Source organism: Alosa pseudoharengus, unplaced genomic scaffold, assembly GCF_046254945.1.
Source record: "Alosa pseudoharengus isolate Yale_2024_CS ecotype anadromous, Long Island Sound unplaced genomic scaffold, YU_APseudo_1.1 YU_APseudo_1.1_scf_11, whole genome shotgun sequence".
Taxonomy (NCBI): domain Eukaryota; kingdom Metazoa; phylum Chordata; class Actinopteri; order Clupeiformes; family Clupeidae; genus Alosa; species Alosa pseudoharengus.
Window position 1 is genome coordinate 17931462 of NW_027468576.1, and position 22468 is coordinate 17953929.

Here is a 22468-nt window from a genome sequence, read left to right on the forward strand (position 1 = left end):
CCATAAAAATGCCTTTGCCGTGTGAGTGTGTGTGTGTGTGTGTGTGTGTGTGTGTGTGTGTGTGTGTGTGTGTGTGTGTGTGTGTGTGGTCTCTTGGCATTCTCCTCTTTCCAACTCACGCGACTTGACTCAGCCATACATTTATAGCAACTCTCCCAAGCGAAGCTGCCATGGCGAGAGCACACAACAGAAGCCCCCAGTGTTCATGCAAAGCAGGTGACAAAACTCAGAGAGAAAAAAAAGCAGATCAAGATAAAGAATGACAAACAAAAAGGAAAGAAATAGATACAAAAACAGGGTGGCAACTGAGATAGAAGAGAAGATTAATGTTAAGTGGATATGGCCACAGAGAAAGAGAGAGTGAAAAAGAGAGTGAGAGAGGAACGGAGAGAGGAACGGAGAGAGAGAGAGAGAGAGAGAGAGAGAGAGAGTGTGGAAAGAAAATTTAATTCACTTGTGGACAACAAGGACAGAGCTGCAACACAACAATGGGGGAGAAAAAAAGAATAGAAAACAAAGAGAAAGAGAAAGAAATAAAGATAGAGAGAGAGAAAGGGCAAGAAAAGGAAGTGGAGCAGCCATTGGGTTTCCTGCAGAGGCACAGTTGCCGAGGCAGCAGCAGAGCTCACAGGCAGCGGTTTTGTAACTGTGATGTCAGTGGATGCTTCACTGACCCGCTGACCCAATGACCTACTTTCCACTCGCTTCCACTGCGCCTTAATCACCGCTCAACAGGCAGCGCCTGCAACCACAGCCAATCAGGACCAGCCCCGGCTCATCGCCTGTGGCGGCCAGCCAATCAGAGATCAGAGCAGCTCACCGGTGAGACGGGCCTCTGGCCAATCGGAGAGGCAGTGGGTGAATGCCTGAGCCCTCTGGCCAATCGGACACAGAGCTAATGTGCTGGGCAACCGCTGCACCCAAAATGGAGGAAGTGAAAGCAGTATAAACACAGAGAGAGAGAGAGAGAGAGAGAGAGAGAGAGAGAGGGAGAGGGAGAGGAAGAGATGAGAGAGAGAAAGAAAGAAAGAGAGTGGCAAAAAAAGAAAGATTAGCCTACAAAAGAGAAGTTAAGAATCAAAAACAGTATCAACAAGAAAGAGACAGAAGAATCCAACAGACAACATACAAAGCATAATACAGAGGCCAGCAACAATGAAGAAACAGAAAGGGTCAGGAAGAAACACTGGATGTGGAGAATCTGCGTTAACCATTTGTTGACCTGCTTTGAGAGCTTTTGCGGATGACAGTCCCCTTTTGTGAGTGCATAAGTCACAGTGCTGGGAGTTAAGCTACAGTATGGCACACAAACAGACACAAACAGATATGCACACACAAACAGATATGCACACACAAACACGCACACACACACACTCAGACACACACACACACACACACACACAGGCTGTTGGCAGCGATCAGGCAGCTGGTTCACGACTAATTAATCTCCACACCCACCAAATTCCTCTCTGTCTCCAGAAGCAGAGCGGTGTCTTCCTCTGACGGCCGTGCAGGCGGCACAGACACGCCGCAGTGCTGAGGGCTGGAGCGCACCGTGACGCGTCCAGTACACTCTGCTCCTCCATACTCTACTAATAGTGCTGACTGAAGAAATGCACACAGAATCCCGCAATATTCTAGAGTTTCTCATTCTTTTCTCTCTCTCTCTCTCCCGCTCTCTTTTTCTCTGTAGCTCAGCTTGATTTCTCTCTCACTCGTTCGCTGCCTCCCTCTCTGTGTCCCTCTCTTTCTCTCTCGCTGAGTATCTCTGAATCACTGTTTCTGTACCCCTTGTTCCATTTTGAACACAGCAGCTAATTCTCCCACGCTCACAACAGGCACTCTGTCCCAAGATTGGGGCCACTGCGTACGTAGGTGCAAACACACACACACACACACACACACACACACACACAGACAGGTATTCAAGCTTTCTTTTGTCAGTGACAAAAAGACACCTTCTCTCTCCCCAAGATGATGTATACACCCATTATCACACCATCTTGCCTTTACTCACACACTCGCTTACACACACCCACAAACACGCCCAAGTTGGTAAAAAGTGTGTGCGCGTGTGCAGCGCCTCTTTTTGGTTCTTTCGGATGTAGGTCAACGCAGCTCTGAGGATGTGACTCTCACACACACACACACACACACACACACACCCATCCACACACACAGACACTTGAGTGGATCCTCAACGCCGTTCTGCACACATGCACATGCACATACACACATATACACACACACACAGAGACGCCGGCATGACAACAGTGCCTGTCAGCAACGCCATAGCAACCGCCCGCACCAGGCGGAGTAAAAATAGACCGGCTGAATTCCTCCACTGCGGCGACTCCGCTTTCTCCCTCTCTCGCTTTCTCTTTCTCTTTCGCTCCCTCTCTCTCTCTCCCTTTCCCTCTCTCCGCTCTGCTATCATCAGCCTGCATCAGAAACACCCCCAGCCCCCCTACCCCATCCAGAGATACCCCGTTGCCTGGGCCAGAGAATCCCCTTTCCGTGCCTTCAGAGAGCCCCGGCTGCGTCTTAAATCACACGCTATGTTTAGGCACCGCTAAGCATCCTACGCTGACGAGCCTCGCTCGAACAAACCAGGCCCACCAGGGCTAATCTGGGAACGGGGGCTACTCCGCTACTCTGCTGAGGGGTTCCTCTCAAAGCCCCCCAGATCCTTCCTAGTGCCATGCGGAGAAGCACAATGCCTTGGCTTTGTGGCGGTGGAGGTGGTGGTAAGGAAGAGAAGGGTCTGTTGGGGCGTTGGGGGGGGGGGGGGGGATGATACGCGACTTCAAAGTGCAGCTCATCCTAAGCCATGCTACATCAAAAGAATCCCCCTGTGTCATTTCTCGTGTATGTTACTAATGGTTGAGTCAAGGAACTTGAGGGGATTTCAGGAGCCTGGTCTCTTGTGTGTTGGGGAGATAAAACTCATCCCCATGCCCCCCCACCACCACCACCACCCACCCAGGGTGCATTTAAGTAGTGGTACACCAGCGCCTCGACTCCAGAGAAAAGCCTATCACAAGGGACAGGGTGAGCCAAGAGAGAGAGAAAGAGAGAGAGAGAGAGAGAGAAAGAGAGAGAGAGAAAGAGAGAGAGAGAGAACATACAGAGAAGAGAGACCGGTTTCAGTCTAAAGGGCAAGCTTTTGATCGTCAGCTACAGGCTACAGCAGCTCAGTGCTGGTAAAAACGGGACCAGGCATCAGAGAAAGGAAAAGTGCCAGGAGCCAAGAGCGGACTTGTAAACAGGCGACCAAAGCGAGGGAGGGAACGAATACGGAAACAGTCGGTCACAACGGCACTCGAACAGGGAGCCATTTAAGACTGGACTGGAGTAGCTTAGCCTAGCCTACTGTTGTGTAGCCTAGCTTAGCATTCTTGTCAGGGGAAAGGTTGAGTTATCGTTGAGTGAGGAGACAGGCGAGGAAACCAGGGAGGATCTACCGCAGCGTCCATTACTTAAAGTGTCACCACAGAGCAGAAAGGGGGTGGGGCGCGGGAAAGTCAGGGGGGGAAACGGGGAACGGCAAGGCTGCTGTCACCATGGCAACTCCATCATCGGCCGGCAGCCGACGGTTAAAACCCAGAGCCTGTTAAACCTGCAGCATGTGCAGTCAGGCAAAGGACAAACGGCACACACACACACACACACACACACACACACACACACACACACACACACACACCTATGCCTATGTCAGTGCATTGTCTCATCTTGCCACAGAGATTCACAGACCATCAAGTCTGAGACCGCGTCAAAAAGAGCCACTCAATAGGACACACACACACACACATACACATACACACAGACACACCAGGCCAGGCAAAACACAAACAAACACGGCTCAGCAAATGTGTCGAAGAGAAAGTCCCGACAGCTGCATCACTACTCACACAATACCCTCACACACAACTCTGAAAATATTTTTTTTTCAAACAAGTTTCACCTGCAGCTTTAACTGTGATTTGAATTGGAATACTAAACACATCATAATGTCCCACACATAGAAGGGACAGGAACGTAGGGTCCAGAGGCAGTATTTGGAGGAGGAAGATGCATTTGAATCGTTTTATGGCACTCAAAATTTCCAGACACAATTTCATCTCCTCAGCCTCAGTTCTGTGCTTTCCCATCGCTGGGTAGACGGAGCGGCCAGCTCCCAGGCTCCCTCTCTCTGCACGTGCCCGGTACCTCCACCCACACACCCACCCACCACCGCCCCCGTCTCTGCTCCACACTGCAGTCCTCCACACACTCCCACTGCCAGAACCCCCCCCCCCCCCCTCCACACACACACACACACACACACACACACACACACACAAGGACCCCTTTGTTTGGGTGTGCAGCACCCCACCACCGGGTTGGCAGACAGGAAAAGGTCTGAGAGCAGAGCACAAGCCGAGCCAAGCAGCGGTTTTCCACCAGGCCAGGGGCCCACGGCGCAGCTGCCAACAGCCCCATGGCGGAGCTTCAGCTTCGGATTGGGCTTCGACTGCGGTGGCTGATGATGCTGCTGCTGCTGCTCCTACTCCTCTTGCGGTGGCTGCTGCTGCTGTTGGCCCACAGCCTCTCAGAGGAGCACGGGTGGGGTGGGGTGGGTTGGGTTGGGTTGTGGTGGGGTGGGGAGGTGGAGGGGGTGCTGTGCCAACTGCAGGAGGCAGCAGGGCCAACTGGGTCAGTGGGACTGAGGGCCTGGATAGGGAGGTGGAGAGGCGGAGAGGAGGAGCCGATGCTGCGGATGATGGGATGGCAGAGGAAGAGGGCGGGTGTAAATGAGCAAGCGTTTGTGTGTGTGTGAGTAAGACAGAAAGAGAGAAAAAGAAAGAGAGAGAGAGAGAGACTCAGCACATCACTGTATACTAAATGGGGGACTTCAAATGCAAATGTTGTGTTGTGGTAAGCTGGTGTGTGTTGTTATGAGTGGATACAAGCTTTTTGTTCAGAGCTGTTGTGAACGCGCCTGTGTGTGTGTGTGTCTGTGTGTATGCGCACACAATGTTCAGCAGCATATGAGACACATCATGAGCAAAGGTTTTACTCTGGGTCAGTCGCAAGCAAACAGGCCCCAGTCCTTACTTACTTACAGGTGTGCCCAGCCCATCACACATCTCACAACTCACCAGGAACTTGCACAAACTTGCCTCCAAACACACACAGACACACACACACAGACACACAGACACAGAGACACAGACAATGCTACTTATTGGTGGAAACTATGCACAATCTCAGCTTTCCAAACTTCCCTGGCAATCCACAACAATTAGTGCATGTACACTTCACATACTGACTAATTAAAATAAGACAAGCTGTAGGTTCAAGACATACCTATTAGTGTTGCACGGTGTATCGATACTAAAAAGGTATCACGATGCCTTCACGCAAAAAACGATACGATTTCAGACGTTTTTAGAATCGATACTTTATTAAAATAATAACGTTCTGTGTCTGTGTGAACTGCTGTTCTCACTGCTCCTTGCACGCATCTAGGCAAGTGGGCGTGTCAAGCAGGCAGCTCTGAGTGAGTGAGTGCGCAGCCAACGTCAACATAGTTCTTTGCCGACAGTTCTAGGCCTTGTGGATTAAACAAAAGGTGCAGTGAAATCTGCAACTATTTCGGATACATCGCGAATAGTGAAGGCAAGTCATCAGGTACACAGAGGCCTGTTTGTAAAATATGTTTCAAAGTCATTTAAAAGCAGTAGGCTACACATGGAACTTGGCTAAACACCTCGCAGACATATCCCAACATTTTTAAAGAGTTCAAAGAACGACAGGTTAACGAATATGCTATAGAAAACACGACTACATGGTTAGTGCCAAGTTCTTCTCTTATGTTTTAGTCTAGCCTAAGTGAAACGAGTATGGTTCTCTGGGATAAAGCGAACCTTCCTTCATAAATGAATTTTGACGAGACATAACGAGCTGTACTCATTTTGACGAGACATAACGAGCTGTAATCATAGGGTGCTAACGTGATGAAAGCGCAATGTTCACGCCAGAATAACATTACCATAACTTGTAAACGATCTATTTCATGTTCGGTCAGTACTACTGGTAATATTTGTCATGGCATGTAGACCGCTAATTAAAGCCCACAGCATACCACCAAAGCGTGTTGAGTCCTAATAATAATAGCGGCTTATTGTTACAGTACGTGGTAGCAAATCATGTTATCAAAGAAATAGATGTAATGTAGGAATGCACACAGATATATTGCAACAGGTAATGGTGTAGGCCTATCTGACGAACCTGAGTGGTTGGAACTTCGTACTTGTACACTGGGCGCAAAGAAGACTATCCTCATATTTTCCCCTTTGCAACTGTCAAAGAAATCCCATGAACACGGGAAGGCCTAGGGTAGCCTATACTGTACATCAGATGGCCTAAAGATTAGGCCTCTCTGCATAGCATTCAGTGATTTTAACACTGACCTTGATCTAGCCTAGTTTGGCTATTTAAAGCTACTTTATTGCCAAAACACAACACAATGTAAATGAACTATAACAAACAATAAAGGATTAATCACACAAAGTAGGCCTACTATTTTACTGACTATAAAAAAATTATAATTATGTAGGAAGTTTAGAAGTTTAGAACCCAGAATTGACCTGCACACTACAAAAGTGCACCGAATTCAACACAAATGACTCCATACACTTGGAGGAGGTATGAGTCCTTTCTTCTCCAGATATCTTAGGATTTTGCCGTAGTATCGTTTTAGTATCGAGCATCGTGATATTTATGGCAGGTATCGTATCGAAGTCATAATTTTGGTATCGTGACAACACTAATACCTATGGACATAATCTCAACATTTAGACCCCCATAGAAGACATTAATGTGACTAGGCTAGTGCACCAATAGAAGCCTTCACAAGTATAGAATTTTCAGTCAGGGAGTTAGAAAATCCAGATCATACCCCCACCCCCTCCCCTTACCCCAAAAAATATGCCCCAATTTCCAGCCAGAAACAAGCTGCACATCAAAGGCCCGTAGCAAATAAATATATAAAGGGGTACAGAGTCAGTGAATATCTGATGAATGAGGGCCAGAACTCCAGAGGTAATTACGCCGTTTACTTCCCACGCCAAGCCGACAATGTGCCGCAGTCTCGGCAGTGAGATCCAAAACCAAGGGAAGCGTCTCAGGGACGCGTCTCCAGCAGCTCACACTCAGTCCCACCGACAACAGAGGAGAGAGCTTTAACTGCACGGAAGGGACGCCATTTTACAAGCAGAGGGGGAATGGGCTGCATTTGTAAAACTCTTCCTCCGCACTGCCAGCACTCAAAAGTGCTCTATATTTCACGCATCACAGAAGCATCCTCACATACCGTAGATATGTCTGAGGGATGACTTGTGCAAAAAGCCCTGGTTCCTGTGGCTGGGAGCAGATTGCGGTTCTGTGGTTGGATTGAGAACAAGACGACACTCAAGACGCAGCCAAGAGGAGCTCGGGATTTGGAAACCAGGGTCCCTCTGAATCCCGCAAAGCCTGCTCTACCTCCAGAGCCACTTCCTCACCCCCCAGTCCAACCCAATCCGCTCTGCTGAAGCATGCTAAAAATGTACACCAATTTTAGGTCATTCAAACACCCCCTCGGATTAGCAGGGACAATTCCCAAAAGGATTGGCCTGTTTGTGAAAACCACCCAAAAGAAGATTCGAGGAACACAAAGCTCAGCCGACTTCTCAAACGGGACGTGTCCCAACCAATAGCTTCTCTGACAGCTGGATAGACATAGACACACACACACACACACACACACACACACACACACACACACACAACACTACACTACACTATACTACAGCTGTAAACTAGTCATTTAAGAATAAGATACAAAACCTCCCTCCAAAAGTTGACCTGACACCTGACCCAACCTTCAGCCTAACACCAAAACCTCCCTCGCCCTCTCCTGAGTGGACAGCGGTAGATGTCCATCACACTCTTGACCTTTCATTGTGACCCACCTCCTCCTCCTCCTCCACCACCGCCGCCACCTCCACCAGAGAAGCTTGCGCGTGCATGCAGAAGCCATTCTTAGAGCAAAGACGTCATGCTCGTCTATAAAGGGCTGTCATGCACCCAGTTAACGTGGCTCGCCGCCAGGTTTTATATTGAGATGAATACCTTCCAGAGGAGGACCTCTGGCAGAGAGAGCATGACAGAACCGCTGCGGAGGCCCAGTGAGATTGTGTGGAGCGCATGGTTATGGTTCTGCAGTTCTAGGGCATGATGGTTTTCCAATAGTTCTGGAGGTAATGGACTTTTTTGTGGTCTGTCTGATGGCAAGACAGTGAGATCATTTTAAATGGTTAGAGGGGTTGGGGATGGGGAGTGTGGGGAGGTGGAGTTGGGGGTTGTGGTTGTAGAGGGGACGATGGGGGACGGGTGACGGGTTGGAGAGAGGTAGGTCTCTCACGGGAAAGACAGGCGAGCTTGCTGAGAGTCCCAGTACACAGTGAAGATTTCCCAGAGCTCATAGCCAGATGAACACTATGCAAACCAGGCTGTGCTTGCCTGGAGTCTGGTGACACGCACAGCCCCATACCTGAATAACGCTGCCAAATGAGGACCTCAACGGTGGTCTCCAATACACACGACAACGTACACAGAGCTGAAAATGCCAGAGCACCAGGAAAACAATCTAGCCTGAAGCAAGAAATCAATTCGTTTGGCTACTAGCAAATCCAAATAAAAATCGGGGGGCGATCACTGCTGGCTGACACAAATCTGATTCCAAAGCGAGTGCCTTGAAAACATTTCTGCTTGGCCTGAAAACGCTTTAATAAAAAACGAGAAGCAAGGGAAAGAACTCCTTGTGCTCTGTGTACTAAATGCCACTCTGGAAAAAAAAACAGAATCTGGGACAAACCTCTCTCTCGTGCTGAAACACATGCATAGTGTTACCAAAAGGCAAAGGAAACCACTTGTACGTTGGATTAATAGCAGATGGCTTCTGCGTTACAATGTTTTATTCAATCACAGCAAAGTGAGACTAACTGGGAGAAGGAGGAGGAATTTAGAGAGAAGAGCAGGAAGGGAAAACCATGGGGAGAGATGGAGGGGAAAAAAAACAATCAGGCAGACGCATGACTGACCTTTGTCAGGGAGACACGGTCTGTATAATTTCCTGATACAAAATAATTTGACAGTGCCATTCTTTGTTTTGTTTTTTGAATCTAGGTTTCATTTTCAACTTCCACTGTGTACTACCCTAAAAACCAAGCAAGCTTTAGGAATGGATCACACTCTAAGATGAATTACTTTCTCACATCAAAGACACTTACACCAAGCTAGCTGAGTGAGCCGAGGACAACATGTTCAAGTGATTCCACAAAGCACTGTTCCAACTTGTTCAATTATGCCACACAAACGGAATGATAGGAACAGTCTCACCACTACATAGTTAAAAGCCAATGTGTGAACATGTGAAAAGCTAGCAACCTTGGGGCTAAAGAATCTGCAGGAGTTCTCTCAAGCCTATTTCAGTAATCTGTTAGCATTCTCTCAAGCCTATTGACACCATCAGCCCACAACCCTCAGCCCTCAGGTCATGAGCAGCCAGACCAACACTATCCTCAAGTCTACTGCACCCTCCTCTACACTACGCTAGCCTGAGAACAGGTTAAAGTTCTTCACCGCGGCGGCGCCATGCTCATCTAAAGCCACGCCAGCCAAGTAGAGCACTGTGTGAGCTGACCGAGTCAGGGGAACAACAACAGCCTTGGCAAACGACCAGTTGCCATCTCTCTTCAGCCCAGCCCTCATCGACTTCAAAATGGGCGCCCATTCTAATTGGGGTACACAGAGAAGGTCAAAGATTTTATCCTGAAGTTGGGCGGGCAGAGGCAGGCATGAGTAACAACTACCGACAGCAATGAGGGGTGGCAGCGAGATGGGAGGGGGGGGGACTACTGTCAAATTGGGTCATAGTACCCCTGTCAACACAACCCCCCCCCCCCTCCCTGATTTGCTTAACAGGATCTCACTGTGTCAGAGCCTGCACCCCTCACAGAAAAACCTCAACAGCATTTGTTGTCAGGTAAACCTTACTCTGTGTTAACTAAAAAGGATCAACAGGATCATGCAGTCTGTACATTTCACTGAAGTACAGCTCTTCTGCCAGGGCACAATGGACTGCGCTTCATGTTTATAATAGTTACTAAGGTAGGTGTCCTTCACTGCTCACATAATGGCAATTTCCAACGTCACACCAACATCACCAGAGCTCAAACAAGAAGCAGCTTGAACAAACACAATGCATGCTGCATGCAATAGCATAACAAACACAAGCATTAACAGTAAAAACAAGGTAACATAGTTCACCAGGTCAAGTCAGGGGAAAATGTAAAATTGTTGTTATCAGTCAGGGAAAGTTCCAGAACATTTATTCATCAGTAGTCTAAACAGTGTCCAAAGAGTAAGGCTAGTTCAGACTCCGTTGTGGGTGTAAAGATAAAAACAGGATCGGAGACCCTGCATACTTCCACTGTTTGTCTATGCTGTGCCCCAAGGCTACACAAAAATAACATTCAGCCCATCACAGACACTGCCATGTCCCTTGAAAATAGCTTGAAGTTGGTACGGCTAGCCTATATGATCAGGTGCTAGTATAAAATAAAGATGAAAGGAAGTCGAAGAAACAGTGTGCCAAAAAAACGTTACCGTGTCCTGATCATAAAACATTCATCAACAGTCACAGTGACAACAGCAACATTGACAATTTTTTTGGTCAACAACTCAAACTGCTTAATGGCCATGAGTCACAGGGTTAAACATAAGCAATGGTCTGCTGGCCCAGGGCAAGTAAAAGAGCATTTGGCCAAGTTGATTGGCCAGCGAGTCACTGGCCAATTTTGGGCTAGTGTCAGTTTTTCTGCCAGTCCCCATCAAGAGTCAGTTCAGCTCACCTGTGGTGATGCTATCTGGTTGAAGCTTAGCATGTGAGGCTAAAATAAAGAGGGAGCTCATTACAATGTAATAAATTAACAGTTTTGTGTGAAAGTTCCTTTTCCGGGCCTGTGGATATATTCAAGGGACCAGCACAAATGTCATGTACAGGCCGGAGGGGTCAGTGGGGGGAAATTGTTACATTGGACAGGAATGGACACTGGCCGCGACAGGAACAGAGATGGCAGTCAGGGAGCTTCTGTCAGAGAGTCAATCTCCCCTCTTGGGGATGAGTGTGGGTGTGTGGGTGTGTGGGAGTGTGTGGGTGTGTGGGAGTGTGTGGGTGTGTGTTTCTGAACAGGTTTCTGAACAACTTGTCTGGGTGGGTGGGGAGATCATTAATTTGCTTTCCTGAGGTGTGTGCAGCCTTACTGAGTTTGGGCTTCTGTGTATCTTTGAACAGGAGGATGAGTGTGCAAGTGTGTGTGTGTGTGTGTGTGTGTGTGTATGTGTGTATGTGTGTGTGTGTGTGTGTGTGTGTGTGTGTGTGAGAGAGAGAGAAAGAGACATGAGCTCTAGGATGACCCAGATGTTTTACTTGTGATTCATCTCTAATCAGAACCTCTGGGATTTCTGAAGGTACTGGGAGGCACCAGAACACAGTGATCTTTCTTTCACACACACAGACACTTCCCCTGCACACACACACACTCACACACTGTTACCATACAAAAAAATACACATTTACAGGAGTACCCTTTCAGACCCTCTAAGATTCCCACACACCAACATCCCTCTTCATAAACCCATTCACTAACCTCAACAACAATGTCAGCACCAGTGTTGCCACAGTTACCTTGAAAAAGTAATCTGATTACTGATTACTGATTACTCCTTTAAAAAGTAACTTAGTTACTTTACTGATTACTTGATTTTAAAAGTCACTGAGTTAGATTACAAGTTACTTTATTAGTTACTTTTAGCAGCTGCCGACAACACCCCCAACGCCTCAACATAAAAATGATAACCGGTTTTGCCAATACTCACTATACTGGAAGTGCATTTTAACAGCAATGTATAGCAGACATCCCAACCTAACCTACTTAGATACTGAAATTCAGATGTTTGTTCAATAATGTCTAAGTACACCAAATAAGGAAGGCCTATTGATAGAAATTGTTATAGTAAAATATGTAGATTTTTTTTCATGTCGCCTTGGCAACTAGCCATCTTGTAGCCTATAGGCCTGAGTAATATGCAAATGAAATTACACTTGTTAAACTCACCTCAACAAGTCTTTTGCAATCATTTAACCCGCCGTGAGCAATGCTAAAGTTGCTGTTACAAACAGTGCAGTGTGCAAGATTATCATTATGTTTTAATCTTTTGAGACAATTGGGTACACTTTTGTGTAGTCTGATGTGAAATGGGTCTTAAATCTTCCTTTTTGAGGGGCACTGACGCTGCCATGACGCTTCTGTTCCTAGATACACTGACTGAACTGATTAATTATGTTTGGGAGAAAAGAGATATAAGAACTTACACTGAAAACGGATTGGTTGATTTAGCAAAACAGACCAGGATGCTCTCTGTCTTGGATGCGCTTCAGACACAAACGCACCACTCCTCTCTCTCTCCCTCTCCGTTGTGTGCGCATTAAGCTATGCACACGCGATTTGAAGCAAAGATTCTAGAATCTTTGATTTGAAGTCCGGTCTGGCTTGCGTGCTCTTGTTCGCTCTAGGTTCCGGGAGATTTTATGTAATTTGCGGGCGTCAGGAAGCCGCTATCAATATGTGGGAGACTCCCAAAACTTCGTTGTCTAGCTAGACAGCACTTTGTCGCCAGCACAGAATGTACAATGTACCTTAATGTTGTCATGTTTAGCTGACACAAACTCAAAGTAATGACTGATGAAATGTGCATCTCTCTCTCTCCCTCCATTGTTGTTTACGTTTGTGTCGCTGCACGTGAATTGTCCTCATGCTGAAAACGTGAGCCTACATGACATTAATCCCCAAGACAAGAAGAAAGCAAAGAATATATCTTTTTATTAAGGAAAATTACAAAAATAGTAACGCACAGTAACTTAGATAAGTAACTTTAATCTGATTACTGGTTTGTAAATAGTAGCGCGTTAGATTACTCGTTACTGAAAAAAGTGGTAAAAATAGACTAACGCGTTACTGGCATCACTGGTCAGCACTCACAAACAGACCCACACACACACACACACAGAGAGACAGAGACAGAGAGACAGAGACACACACACACACACACACACACACAGAGAGAGAAAGAGATAGACACACAGACACACACACACACACACACAAGCTTAACCAGTGTAAATGTTTTTTCTCTTGTTGGTCAAGATCGGGTGGGCTTATTCATGTTAATTCCTCCATCTGCACAAACATGGGTGTGAGGATAGAACAGATGACGCGCTGCAATATTCAGTAAAATCCTCAAGCGAATGTCCATCAAAGCATGCTAATGCTAATCCCTTCATCTGTTTTCTCTACTGAGTTGTTCTTTGAGATACTTAGGAAGTGACCTTTAACCCTTTCACTTCAATGAAAACAACATCTTAAAGGTTGAGCGTTCAATTCAGGTGAAAGGTTGTTGTTATTGGAGTCCAAGAACCAATCAAATTACAGACCCAATTTCATGCCTGTATTGATTGGTATAATAGTGCATTTTTTCCTCCAAACCACTTTTTTTAAGCCTGTCTTACACCATGCTGATTCTCAAAAGAGAATTGGTCTGGGGATGCTTAGTTCACTTCCAATTTCCAAGGGGTGTAAGTAACCAGCAGTGAAATTAAACTTAATTAACTAAAATTAAGTATAGCAACCACACCTTTCTTGTAAACAAAGGTTTTAAATGCAGTTGTTTACTCAATTCCAAAGGAGATACAAGTCTGTGCCGTTTATTACTGACGCCATCAGCGCAGCCATTGGTTGTGTTCAACTCAACTGTACTCCCCTGTCGCATCGCATAAAGCCCGCCCCAAGCCAGATAAGCAGTTGTGATGGCTCCTGGGCTTTCTGTGATTTTGGAAATTGCAGAATTGAAGATTTGCCTGTCGGATCTGCAGAGCAAATATAAATGTGGTCTCAGATTCGTCTGGGTTTTTGTTTCCCATTTTTAGAACCAGGATTGCACATGGACAATGATTTTTTGTATACACACAAACAGACGGACAGACGGTGCCTTTAAATACCTTTCAATTCACAAGTTCAATTCTTCCAACAACATGAGAGGGGTGCACTCAGATATAAAACAATACCGATTTTTAGCACAAGAATTCCAATAGCAATATCCCCATTTTGTTGGCGGTAGTCCTGTCAGTCATTTCTTACTCCTGCTACAACACATCAGCGTCTTCCAAATACACTCTCGGTTGTTCCTCCCTAGTTTTTCCTACTTTTACGTTTAAGAATGAATAACTAGGCTGCCCATTGGTGCTATTATATTACCTGTTGCTTCTCATAATATGCAAGGTATTCGCAAAGTAATTTCTTTCAAGTGAGTGTGTTTATTACCAGCCGAATAACCAAACAACTAAATAAATGAATATCGGCCCAAAATATCAGCCAAATATCGAATATCCATCTTCCAGAGCCATTAGATATCGATATTGGCCCTTAAAAATGCATATCGGTCAGTCCCTAATAATAATCCATCCATGTTAATAACAGTGCTTGCAGTTCCTCTCTCTTCAGCTACAGGAGGACAACACAAACAAGCAGTATGAGGAGGAGTCTCGTCTCCGCTGGCCGACAAACGAGGCCACAGAGGCAGAGGCAGATGGAGGGCGGGGGTGTCGGAGGAGGCAGTCAGCCTCCAGGCTCCCATGAGGCCCTTCTCACACCTTCCCACTCCCCGGGGGCGCACAACACCTTCCAGTCCCTTGCTGCCACCCCCCCCCCCCCCACCACCACCACCACACCCCCACGGGGTCCTGAGTAAAACGAGTGGGACCGCTGCCCAGCTGAGACCCAAACAGTGAGACACAACCAGTAATGGTGCGCTCAGTGTCGGCCCCCAAAATGGTTAGTGTCATGAAAAACGACTCAAATCAGCCTGTGATGAACTATGCACTGTCTTTTGTTGTTTGTTTGTGTGTGTGTGTGTGTGTGTGTGTGTGTGTGTGTGTGTGTGTGTGTGTGTGTGTGTACACCAAATTGTGCATGAAACGAGCACCGTTTGAAGATCTGCCAGTGACTGCAAGGGCTTGAGTGATATGTCTTGACTATATATGTGGACAGCAACACAAACCAGTGGACCTGGCAGCTTCACAAATGGACCCAAAAACACCAAAAATGCCTCCGACCAAAAATATACCCAACAACCGTCTGGAAAACTCAAGGCACGGTTTAGCATTCAAAACAAAGGACTATTTAAGAGTTGGTTCAGACTATTGGCTGTCAGTTCAGCAATGAAACATTCCAGCTGTGCAAACATTACCATTTCGCCTTTGAAAAACTAGAAATGTCATTAAAACACAATTTTGCGGACATACAGTTTACTTTTTGCCAGGATGAAAACTCTTTAGACCATGCCCACAAGCGCTAGCTTAGGAAAACCACTAAAAAATCATTTAGAAGCCCCTGTTTCTCTGCCAGCACTCAAGGTTATTATGCCTCTGAGGTGATAGTGATCAATGTAACCTACAGTCCCTGCTTTCATTAACCACAACAAAGAGGTTAGCAGCAAGGTGACAACAATCATCTGACAGACACCTCACCTTTGGACAGATTGACATCATCAGCCACAAACCTATCATACCTAGCCGCTATTAGCTCCATGGGGTAGCTGACACCAGCTGAAAGAGTCTTGATACAGATGCAAATGTTGGTGTGTATGAAAAAAATAAAATAGATTTTCATTCCTGAATGATGAACCTCATGACATACAGATCTGAATCAGGATAACTGATCTAATAGAGTTGACAGAGTTTATCTTTTTCCGCAAATGATACCCAACCACTCACAGAGTGTAGTGTATATTTCCTATGTATAGGAAATCCACAATATTAAAATGACAAAAAACAGCATGCAAATGTTATAACACATTTATTTAAATATTGAAATTTTTTAAGTGTTGCCACCCTTCCTTGCAGCTTTTTAATATGCACACAATTCAAGTATCTTGTTAGTTAACGTAAGCCAGAACTACTCTCTTATGTTCAAATGAACACATCAAAACAAGACTAAGTGAAAAGGAAGGTGTTGAGGGGTGGAGAGAGACCAGGGTTAACCCACACACACCTAAAATTAAAACTACACGTCCAAAAACACCTAATATTCTGAGCCAGAGTAGCCAATCAGTGAGTCAGACTGGAAAAGACGCACAAAGCAACGGCTTCGCCCACACATATGCTGGCTTCAGTCTTTTCTCGCGCCGCCATCTTTAAAAAGCCATTTCCTCTGTGGTTCACTTCTATATCAGCCGCCTCTGCATCCCACACACAGACCAGCAAAATCTAATATGGATCCTGAAGGAGTGTCGTCGTTAAGCCACTGGCTATCCAAATGGCTGAAACAAATCCTTTCCAGGACACAAATGAACATGCATATTGTACTACAGTGGCCCACTGAAACTGTGACATATATACCAGCAAGGGGTAACTTTACTGCGTCTTCAACTTCATAACATTTCAGGAAGGCAGCTGGTGTTGAAACATTAACAACCCAAACTGACATAAAGTCCACACATCCATAGCCACTGGAGCTCAAATGTGTAGGCCCTTGCATCACCGTTTTCCCCCTGAACCAAAATTCAACTTTGAAGTGCAACATTCTCTCAAGAGTCCTTGGTAATTGCCTCTCACCTTTGCTATACCAAAACAAACCACTCAACCACAACCAACCATCCATATCTATCACTTTCATCATTTTTTTAAAGGAATGCTTAGGTTACGACAAGCCATGACTAATTTTCAGTTTGGGATTGTCTCTGTCTAAAGCTGCTTTCAGATATAACCTCGGGAGTTTTGTCAAATGGAGGTCCGATCCTTCGGGTGATTCAGATATGATGCGAACATGCTGACATTACACGGCCATATGTGTGAACGACACCGACGGACATTAACAGAATCTCAGTGTGGTTGAACACGCACATGAACAGAATCTCTGCATCTTTTTCACTTCGTTCAGACTAATTTACAAAATGTTCGTCGGAAATTTATGTCGTTCAGATATACGGCCCAACTGTTTAACATCCACAGAACCTCCTGTCTTACACGTAGGTCTGAGTGCAGCTTACATGTCACCACAGCCAAACTCCACTCGCAAAGGGTAATATTCAACAATACTGATGACACCTCCCAAGTCCTGGGGAACTCTGGGGAATCTAAAAGTTGCATAAGTCACCATGTAGATTCATAACATGCATTCTTCGGCAGGCCAATCCCGGGGCTGTGCCTTTGAAGACCACAAGCTTCATCATCATTAAGTAGGTGGCACGAAAAAAGGTTGTCTAACAATTATGCCATAATTAGCCAATTACTGGCTGACAATGACCGTTTACACCTGAGTAATTACACCACTCTTCTAGAAGATTGATACTAATCTGACCACCAAGAGCTCCAGGTTAAACCCAAGGAGGGGCAAAAATAGGATTTCTCCAAACATTCCAAACCACAAAAGTGTGTGTGTGTGTGTGTGTGTGTGTGTGTGAGAGACATGCCCTCCTGTGAGCCTACGCCCCGAGATAAGGCAGTATGGAGGGATCTAGACGTGGAGGCACAGAGACCCAGAGTCCAGAGGTTGAGCTCGAAGCAACAGCCGACATGCCAGGGGATTCACGACCAGGCGGGATGGGTCCCAGCACTGTGCCAGATAGGCTACGCAAAGTTTCTGGATGCTGACACTAGGAGTTCCTCTCTACAGCAAAAAGGGCAAGGTCTATCATTGAGTTCACTTTTTACACACACACACACACACCTCATTCCGGGGTAATCAGGGTCTGTCAATAATGGAAGTAAGGATAGCACAGGTCAACCAATCTAAAGTCTCTGAGATGCAATATGGATGGACTGCACTTAAACATTTCTACACAACAGCCTTCAAAGTTACTATGAGTGGAACGTGGTCATAGTGAATTATGAATGGTCCATAGAGGCTAAATCCTACAGCATTTTGGGACATACACATGTGCTCACACACACACTCCCAAAACTCTCCCAAAAGAAAAAGCAACTGACTGTACATCTTGTTTTTTTGCAAATGTGTCCCCATGGCATAATCTTAAACTCTTGTCAGGTGACAGTAAGGGACCCTCAATTCTGACATAAACACAAGTGACCGATTGAAGACAATGTCATATGGTTAATGGTCAGCAAGGGCTTGATTCAGTCTACTTATTAAAAAAAAGGCTTTTATCTTTCCATCAAGGGAAGTGTCTTAAGATTATGTTTCGGTTTCTTACTTTTGATAATTTTGAATATAGGAAACTCATCCTTAGTCGACATTTTGAATACAAAGTCAGTTTCATTGCATGAATGAAGTGTAGGCTATTCAAGAACTTTTTCCATTTGTATAGTTGATATTTGATATTACTATTGATATTGCGGTTATTATTAGTACTATGATTAATGCAGGCTTTTGTACTTTATTTGATACCATTATTTTTCAGCCAAATGTCATAACCATTTCGACCAATAAGCTACTTTTACAAGCTTCTAGATGGATATCCCGAGTTCGGATATCCATATAGATATCGTTTGTTAGACTAGTCCCTGAACTTTGTGACACGGACATTATCAATTTCTACCTGCACGCGATACCATGTCTATCATAATCATAAAGCAGGTGTTTGGTGCAATAGAAAAATCGTAACTCCCATGAACACTCATGCCAAGAGACACATTCGAACGGCAGGCTATACACCTAAGTCTCCGCAGCGAGCATCAATAACCATAAATGCCGGCTATCCCACAACTTCATTGCAAGATATCAGAGAGGATGGTCACATGGACACAAACAAGCGATAAGGAGGATGTAAGAGCGCCGTTTTATTGTCCTGTTTTCATAGAGTGAGAATGAATGGGTCTCTTCAAGCACGCAATGACAACATGCAACGAACACTAAAAAATTTGACGGCTCTTGATTGCAGCTAGTAACCAAAAATTAAGCCGAACACACAACTCAAGACTGAATACAAATCAATTGCATTCTATGAAATTATGCCTGCTCAAATACATTCTCATCTTGCAGCTTTGTGCTCAACCCAATTCATACAATAATCATTATCCTGTACAACAGACACTTAAATGACCGGCATTTCCTCTGCAGTAGCCTGGCGAGACTAATATTTACAATTAAGAAACACATTGAAAGAAAACCATGTAATGTAACAAATATACGAACTGGCAACTAAAAACATGTATTTAGGAAGCACCGGTGTCGTGCGCGTTAAAAGGATCGCTGCTAGCTTTGACGCCTCGGCTACAGGTTGCTCTAGCGGTGTCTCAGGGAAAATGGTCGGGGTAAATTGGATTTGGTTTCCCCGTGGAGTCCAAATCCCCGGGAAAGCTTGCGTTTGCACAGAAAAAAATAACAACTAAACACAGCAGTCAGCATATGAGCTTCAGAATGTTATTCACCTTATACACTGAATACATCCAGTAGATCCGTTCCGGAGAAGAAGCGCAAGTTTTCCATCAAGCGAATGCGCACCCGAAACCAGCGGCGTGTTTAATCACTCAAAATCAGGGGTCACTGCATGCTAACCGTGCTAAATATAGCAACAAACTTTGAAATGCGAAAGGGAAAATAAAAGACTACGGTGATCACCACAGGCATATAGAACACGAAGAGCATGCGGGCTTTTAACCGGTTAAAAACATTTGGTAGCACCATACAGTCCCCTCCCCTGTCTCACCGGGGTAGAGCGAATGTGGGTCACCGGGCCTTCGCATTCTTCCTAAGCAAAGCGTAACGCTAAATAGCTAGCATAGAAAAACAGCATCGTATACTCTCGGTGCGGTCATATTTGCAATAAACTTAACCGGACAGCGAGTCGATTGCCATTTCCAAAGACACGTAATTATGCATGTCTTAAAATCGCGCTTACCTTGTCAGTTGTCCGACTGTTACAATTTCCGTCCTGGTTGTTTTGGTAGTAGATGGCTGCGCGGTGGGTTGAACTGGAGTTAGAAAAACAGCCAAGGCCTAGCTCGGGCTCGCAAAGAGCATGCGCACCAGTGGATGAGTATACAACCTGGCGGAACTACACAGGCATACCTTTGACGTGCATGAGAGTTTTTTCTTGCCACAAACATCGGCATAAGACGTTGTATTGCGTTTTATTGATCATGTTTGAAGGTATGAAAGGCACTGCATTCACACGATGGTATTTAAAATAAATGCAGGACTACATCTCAACACATTTGCACATATTAACTGAGACACAAAACATGGGCTCTTGCTGATTTTTCATGGATGCAGGCCCACTTAAATACCGTCGGCTATTTCTTATTCTGGTCGATTAACCTAAGTCTTGAAATGTTGACTAAAATAACTAAATTACGGTTGTGACTAATTAACATCCCTCAAGGCTATATTTTACTCGATAACATTTGACGTAACAATTAATTTTTTTTATTTATAAGAGCAATATTCTATTACATTTTGTGTTATACAAATGTTCCCAATCTTTGGCCTTCATGTGTCGCTCATTCCTCTGGCTGAATGCCAATTAGGTCAAACGCGCAGGGCAACCAAGCTTGAATGAAAGAAGCGCGCGAAACAGAGAGGCGGGATTTTTTATTCATTTGGCACCTGCTCTGTCCAATCACGGTTCCGTGCGTGCGCACGAAAAGATCCTGTGTTTTTAGCCTACTGACTCACATCTCGCAGCCTGTTTTATTTGGTAATGATAAACTAAGTATAGCCCTTTGTGCCCATGTAGGAAAACGCAGTCTATACTTTCCACACTCAGCAGGGCTGAATTGTGTATCTAGTTTACTTAGACTAATCAGTCCACTGAGGGAGAGTTTTGCAGTTGTGATGAACAATGGATGGATTTAGGCAAATGTTCAATTGCAAGTAGCCCAGGGGCCCTATATACCCAAACGCATTGCGGTACGGTGACATTGTCTATTTTGTGTTATTTAGGCTTATTTATTTATCTTTAATATTTTTTTTTAATTGGAAAAAAACCTATCAGTTGTCCTTTTCAATGGTGGGTTTTAATATAGTTGGACAAACTTCATTTTATTTGCGATCAGCTGTTTCAGGAATAAGCCCAGCTCAAGTTGAAATGAAGAGAAACAGCGACATCTAGAGTTAAAGCTCATGAACATCCCTTCTAAGTCCCTGCAATAAGGCTCAAGGATGTCGTCGTGGTGTTATATTTACGACCGCACACTAACAATTTAATGGCGACTTTAGGCTAGTCTACGCGAACATAAAAATGGCATCTTTTAATCTACATAATGAAAAATATGTGCTAAAAACCGCCAGGTGGCAATTCGATTTTTGTGCGTCCTTCATCCATGCTGGAAAGTTCAGCTTCCAAACGTGGTTGATCAAAAACCTGCTCACAGCTACTGAGTGGGATAGTCTATGTAACAGGAAAACTGGTGATTGTCATCCATAGCACTGACCCATAGAAATGACACATTTTATTTATCAAAGTGTAAATTGCAATCAATGAAAAGCATTGATAGCCTACTTTAAGAATAAATGAGTCAATAGCCCAGATATAGCAGCTGAATTTTATTTAAGTACATGAATGGATTCCCACATCTCTAGCCTCAACGACTACAGACCAGTGGTACTCACCCCAGTGGTGATGAAGTGCTTTGAGAAACTGGTCCGTAGTCACATCACAGCAGCCCTGCCAGGCAGCCTTGTCCCCCACCAGTTTGCCTATACAGAGCTATAGCACACAATACTGCACAATCACACCTGGAGCAGCAGGGAAGCTATGTGCGGATGCTCTTTGTGGATTATAGCCCTGCATGTGGATAAATAGCTTCCTCTCTGACCACAGACAGAGGGTCAGAGTAGGCCACCACTAAGGTTGCCAACCGTCCCGAATTGTGCGGGACATCCCGTATTTTGGGTGATTTTGATTTGTCCCATCAGGGACAGCACCACTCCCGGTTTTTGAATCACAGCTCTTCGGCCTTGTTAACTTGTCAATATTGGCCTACTGTAAACGCACCTGGAACAAAGTGTCCAGTGCCGCCACTACCACGCGCATCTCGCACTGCGCACGGCACGGCACCAAGAGACAGAAGGGGCACCACAATTTAGCCAGAGAAGCTTTACTGCAAACTGCTTTTCACTCTTCTTAGAGAACGATTACAATGTCAAAATGCAGCAACAGCATCCTACATAAGGATGATACTTTTTGGATCCTCTCAACATGGGCGGATTATGAACTTTCGGGCCCCTGGGCCTAAGGGCCCCCCAGTTATTGTCGTATATGTGGGAGGGAATTTTTTAATTTGTTTGATGTGATTTCCTGTATTCTGGTGCATTTTGGGGATGGCCAATACTAAATTCAATCAGATTCATAGCCTACA

General features: G+C 45.2%; 1 protein-coding gene across 5 annotated transcripts in view; it reads right to left on the minus strand.

Annotated features, from left to right (window-relative positions):
- Positions 1-20206, minus strand: part of clocka (clock circadian regulator a) — a 49051-nt gene extending 28845 nt beyond the window's left edge. For 3 of the 5 annotated variants that reach the window (XM_076278208.1, XM_076278206.1, XM_076278207.1), the window contains exon 1: positions 20008-20206. The gene's annotated coding sequence lies outside the window, so the exon portion shown is untranslated. Of the gene's footprint in view, positions 1-19537; positions 19762-20007 lie in introns of those variants that run through there. The other 2 variants (XM_076278204.1, XM_076278205.1) reach the window with 2 other exon arrangements.
- Positions 20207-22468: the final 2262 nt, after the last annotated feature.